Source organism: Canis lupus, chromosome 3, assembly GCF_011100685.1.
Source record: "Canis lupus familiaris isolate Mischka breed German Shepherd chromosome 3, alternate assembly UU_Cfam_GSD_1.0, whole genome shotgun sequence".
Classification (NCBI taxonomy): Eukaryota; Metazoa; Chordata; class Mammalia; order Carnivora; family Canidae; genus Canis; species Canis lupus.
In genome coordinates this window covers 43,094,015-43,100,014 of record NC_049224.1, presented here as the reverse complement: position 1 = coordinate 43,100,014, position 6,000 = coordinate 43,094,015, and the positions used below count along the sequence as shown (strand labels likewise).

The 6,000-nt window shown below is 41.6% G+C and overlaps 1 long non-coding RNA gene across 12 annotated transcripts in view; it reads right to left on the bottom strand.

Annotated features, from left to right (window-relative positions):
- Window positions 1–877: 877 nt before the first annotated feature.
- The window catches only part of LOC102154414, a 48,267-nt gene continuing 43,144 nt past the window's right edge, over window positions 878–6,000 (bottom strand). For 2 of the 12 annotated variants that reach the window (XR_005356948.1, XR_005356947.1), the window contains exons 10-11: window positions 4,155–4,194; window positions 879–1,228 (exon numbers count right to left, since the gene is read on the bottom strand). This is a non-coding gene — a long non-coding RNA (uncharacterized LOC102154414). Of the gene's footprint in view, window positions 1,229–4,154; window positions 4,195–6,000 lie in introns of all 12 variants that reach the window. The other 10 variants (XR_005356945.1, XR_005356952.1, XR_005356953.1 and 7 more) reach the window with 6 other exon arrangements.

Genomic DNA, 6,000 nt, shown 5'->3' with positions numbered 1-6,000 from the left:
CCAGATTTAGTTGGGGTGACATTATACCCAGGTAAAGACAAATTCGCAACTGACCTTGTAGCTAGGTATCACCATGTAATGAAGTTCTGACTAATGAGACGGAAGCAGACATTATTAGGAAGGATTATGAAAAAACTCTTTCAAGGAGAGACAAATATGTGTACAGACTTTCTTTGTCCTTCTCTTCTTCTTTTTTCCTGTCTGGATCGTGGCTGTAATGGCAAGAGCTCCGCCAGCCATATTGGGCCATGAGGTGCCCTCAAGTATGAGAGACAAGGACTAAGGATGTGGAAGCAATAGAGGGAACACGGTTCTCCAGTGGGCATGTGGAACCCCCACACCAGCTCTGAGATACTTTTCTCAGGGCTATGATATGTGAGACAAAATACCCTTTTATCTTATTCTGTTTGTCTCTGTTACTAACAGTCAGATAAAATTTCTAGTTGATAGAGCACACGAGACCAAAATACCCCTCACTTTAGGGGCTCATCAGCCGGAAAGTAAGCAATGTGACAAGTGCAGGACAGGGAACCATAGGAGCCATAAATCCAGGGAACTTGGAAAATGCAGGGAGATTTCTCTGGAGAAGTAAAATCTAAAGTCAAGACTAAGGATGGGTTGGATTTAGCCACACAGAGAAGGGAGAGAAGACTATTCCAGAAGAGGAAAGAGCATGCACAAAAATCCACGGGCAGGACAGAGAGCATAACCTGTCCTGTTAATGAATTAGAACCTAAGAACAAGAGTTGTAGTAACTACAGAAGGCTTTTATTTTATTTTTTTTAATTTTTATTTTTATTTATTTATGATAGTCACAGAGAGAGAGAGAGGGAGGCAGAGACACAGGCAGAGGGAGAAGCAGGCTCCATGCATCGGGAGCCCGACGTGGGATTCGATCCAGGGTCTCCAGGATCGCGCCCTGGGCCAAAGGCAGCGCCAAACCGCTGCGCCACCCAGGGATCCCCAGAAGGCTTTTAAGTAAAAAAATTTTCACGTAGAAAAATTCCCCGGACTGCTGTGCCAAGTAAGGGTCTGAAAGGGTAGGTTTGAAAGGAGAAGAGCAGTTGGAGGCCGGTGCAGGAGTCCGGGGGAGATCCTGTGGCAGCTGGGGCCAGGCAGGGTGCTGCTGGATATTGAGCGTTATGAGGCAGATAGAATTGGCAGTGGGTAGAAGGTAAGGTAGCAGGAAGCGCCAAGGGCAGGGCCCGGTGGACTGGCTTGAAGCCATCTGGGGACAAGAGAATGAGCTCAGTCTGGGTCATCTTGTGTCCAACACCAATGCAGGAAAAAAGTTATTCCATAGCAATAGATTGTTCCCTAACCTCACTTGTGGGCATGTCAAGGCAGCCCCAACCCAGCTGCCCCTTCTTACTGAAAATAGATAAGAAAGCCTTCGTTTTGGCTGAGAAAGCCTTTTTAATATTTTTTTAATTTTATTGTTTTTAAAGACTTTTTTTTTATTTGAGAGAGAGAGAGAGCACGAGGGGGGAAGAGGGGCAGAGAGAAAGGGAGAAGCAGACTCCCTGCTGAGCAGGGGCCCTGATGCAGGGCTCTATCCCAGGACCCCGGGATCATGACCTGAGCCGAAAGCAGATGCTTCACCAACTGAGACCCCTGGGCGCCCCAAGAAAGCCTTTTTTAAAGCACGAAGGTACCATGTTATATCTGAGGTAGTAACTTGATGAAAATATTTGCAGGGTTTTGTGTGAACGTAAAACATAGCAAGTAGGTTTTCATACAGAGAGGGACATGCAAATTACCTTGTGGAAAAAATGATTCCAGAGTGGATTCCGAAAGAATCCAAATTCTACATTTCTTTAAAGCAATGCAGTCCATCTCAACTCTCGGAAACAATTTGGGGAACGGTTCTGAGATTCAGTACAGGGAATATGCTGAACACCAAGAAAAAAAAAAAAGGTTCTAGAAATAAGGAGAAACCTGTCTCACTGCCAGGAGAGCTGTCTGTCACTGAATTCCAGGGGCAGTTCTGTTACCCAATGGGAGAAGTAACCGGGGAATGGAAATGCACCTGCAGTTAAAGTGGCTGCCATAAGGGGGCAGTCTAGCACGATTCCTGCAAAAGTCAGGGATGCCCGAGGCAGAGAGGTATAAATTATCCCTGAGGCTTCCAAAGGACCACTCAACTCACAATCCCACCTAGTGAGAGCTCTCACTTTGGAAATAATGGAGAATGCGAGGTTGAAGATAAATCCTTAAAAACAGTGATTGCAGTATAACATGCAAGAAAGGAAAATGAGAAACAATCTAAACATCCAGTGTTGAAGGAACCGCCAAGTTCCTTATGAGATACCTAAAATAGTACCCATGCTTCATCGAAAATGATAATGAACAAAATTATCGTGTTTAGTTCTGAATTCGGGACACAAAATGCTGTGTATGGGCATTACATTTATTTAAATAAACAATTAAAACTAAATTACTCTGGGAAATAGGAGTAGAAAAGCTATCAACCTTGATAATATAAAATATGAAGATGTAATAATCAACAACCAGGACATGCAGGGCAGGAACAAGAGGTGTAATACAAGGAAGAAAATATAAGTGTGAATTAGAAAGGAAAAAGTCAACCAACTAGGAAGTTTTAAACAATATCTTTAATTATTCATGGATGTTTTTAAAAGCAGAATATCAGAGGAAAAAAATGTGCTTGTCTAGATTCATGGCACTAAAAACTTCCATAATGAAATAAGTAACAAAGGATTACTTAAGAATCCAATTTCAAAAGTTAAGAAAAACAATAATAGGGACGCCTGGGTGGCTCAGTGGTTGAGTGTCTGCCTTTGGCCTAGGTCATGATCCTAGGGTCCTGGGATCAAGTCCCCCATCATGCTCACCTCAGGGAACCTGCTTCTCCCTCTCTGCCTCTCTCTGTGTCTCTCAAGAATAAATAATAAAATCTTAAAAAAAAAAAGAAAACAACAATAAAATATATCCACATAATAGAGGAGGATAATAAAGGTAAGAACTGAAAGGAAAGAAATACCAGGAAAGAAGGAAATAAAGCATTTTCTAGAAATACAAGGTACAAAACTGACCCCAGAAGAGGGAGAAAACATAAAGCAATACAAGTGAAAAACAGCACCAAAAAAGAAACAGAAAATGATTGTAGCATTTATGAATAGAATTGTATCCCCACAATAGAAAACTCTGAAATATGTTAAAGAATAAGGGTCTTTTGAATAAGCTATGAAAAAAAAACACTTTTTTTTTTAAAGGAGAAAAAGTAAGGTGCAGAGTAGCAGGTATGGTATGACCTCCTTTGTGCAAAATTCAGACTCAGATGGACACACAGTATCATGTGTTTCTGCAATTAAGGATCCATTATCATTGGGGCAGTGTGGTAAAAACCACCATGGAGACTCTGGAGCCATCTCTCTGGATTTGTATCCCAGGTCCACCACTGTGTGAGTGTCAACAGTTTCCTTAGCATCTCTGTCCCTCAGTCTCCTTCTCAGTAAAATGGTAACCATATAGCCTAACTCACAGATCTATGGGGATTAAACAGGTTAATTCATACAAACTGCTTTAGAACAATGTCTAACAGTTTTATGATAAATGCTCGCCAAATGTTAGTTATGGTAATTATTGTTTTTAAGATTTTATTTATTTACTCATGAGAGACACAGAGAGAGAGGCAGAGACAGGGACAGAGGGAGAAGCAGGCTCCCTGAGGGGAGCCCGATGTGGGATTCGATCCTGGGATGACAACCTGAGCCAAAGGTAGACGCTCAACTACTGAGCCACACAGATGCCCCCCAACTTTTCTTTTTTCAATTAAAGATTGGTCTTGAAAAATAAGCTTTCTCTATCAGTACACAAAAATCTACCTTATTTATTAATAGTTGCAACATGTTCATGTTCGTGGCAACATTTATGTAATGGTTTCCTTATTGATGGACATTTAGTTTGTTCTCAGATTTTCACTCTTGCCATCAGTACTACAACACACAGCCTTCTGCACCCCTGTCTGTGCCCATGAATAGTTTTTTTTTCTTCTTCAGCATACTTTTTAAAAATGTTGTTGCATTGCTTTCATAATACAAAATAATTTTTAAGCCAATAAAATTAAGGATAAGAGAAACATTAGCTTGCTTTCCAATGGAAACCCAAGAATTCTACAGTATAATTTATACCTTAAAGCAACAGCACCCAAGTGAGTATCAATCAGGACACCTAAAAGTGAATAATAAAGCACAAAATAAATAAATAAATAAAAGGCCACACAAACAAAGCAATAATTATTTTTCTCAGGAGCTTGTAGGAAGTACAAACATAAATCTGTAGTTTAGCCAAATGCAAAGATGTCCCAGCGTTAATTGTTCATTGGGATGGTTGGGGACAAACTGCACGTAATAGAAACATCACGAACATTGACGCAGCTGCCAATGGCGGGCAATTGGACTCAATGAATTGAGAGCCAGCCAGCTGCGATCCATCTTAGCCCTCACTACTATTATTACCAACCAATGACAAACCTTTGCAAAATTCTTCCCCCATAATTTATCATCTTGTCTCCTTTCTAATAGGAGACAGTTTCATGGGAAAAGCCCCAGGAATCAATTGAATTTATTTTATTTATTTTTTATGAGTTTATTATTTTAGATTTAAAAAGGGAAATACTATTTTTTCTACCCCTCATTTTTTTCTTTCTCTGAGTTTGCATATAGGCCACCAAGAGCCCTGTGTCATTTATCATACCCAAGACCAGATGAAGTGAAGGAAATCTCTAGAGAAGGGGGGCTGGGGGGGGAGGGGGTTGGATCTGCAGATCTCCTGCCGCAGGGAAATGTTCTAGTGAGCTCTCCTGTGAGTGAAGCCCAGAGAAGGGGAGGCTGAGGTTCGTCCTAGTAAATATCAGAACAGAATGTGTTATTTTGTTTAATGCAACCCCCACCTCAGCCTCTACTGAAGAGACAGACTTACGGAAAGAAAAGAAATCAATGTGGCCACTCTTGGTTAAAACTGTCACACTTACAGAAGAAGAAAATAAAATGAATGTTTTCTATGTAACACTGTGGTTTCAGGTTAAATATTTCAATATTCATATTTGGGGGAGAAAAAAAATACAAGCACACAGCCCAACACACAAATTTTTGGGCTTTACAGAGGCCACTTAAGGAAGCAGTAAGGCCAAAGGGGAAAAGGTAGACTACATCTCAGATACGTCTTCATGTGAGTCTTCAGGTGGGTCTGAAAAAGAAATCATTTATCTGGCAGATCAATTTTAAAACCACATTTTAACATGTGACCCCTTTATCTCAATCCCACTGTGATACCACAGCTCATGTCAGCCATCCAAATTTCTTTCTGCCTTCAAAGTCCTGGCTCCGGCACCTCTCTGCACAACATGATTAAATAACACTCTTCCTTCCTTGTGCCCCACACTCCTCTCAGTCTGACTTTTTTTAAAAAAATTTTTATTTATTTGAGAGAAAGTGAGAGAGAGAACGTGAGGAGGGTGAGGGGCAGAAGGAGAAGCAGACTCCCCACTGAGCAGGGAGCCCGATGAGGGACTCAATCCCAGGACCCTGAGATCATGACCTGAGCTGAAGGCAGACGCTTCACTGACTGAGCCACCCAGGTGCCCCCTCACTCTGACTTAAGTTTCTTAATTTTTAAAAATTTCTTAAAATGCTGGTGACTATTTTTCCTGTGCCAAAGGCCTTACGAGGAAGAGTTCTTGCCGGAGCACAGTCTAACTACAAGCACTTAGTGTGTTGTCTGCCATTGGAGGGTGACTAACTTGAAACCTTTTCCAACCTGCTTTCCTTTGCCAGTTTCTACAAGAGGCTATAAAACTTCACCACCGCCACCACACCCAACCACCTCTGCTACACTTAGGAACCACCATGTGAGTCAGTTCTAAGAGATATAAGGGAAGTGTGTTGGTCTCTGCAGAACCCTATGCTTGCCTCCCCAGAACACAGAGATGAAGCCTGGCTGAGTGGCTGCCATTTTGCAACCAAGAAGGAAATGCCC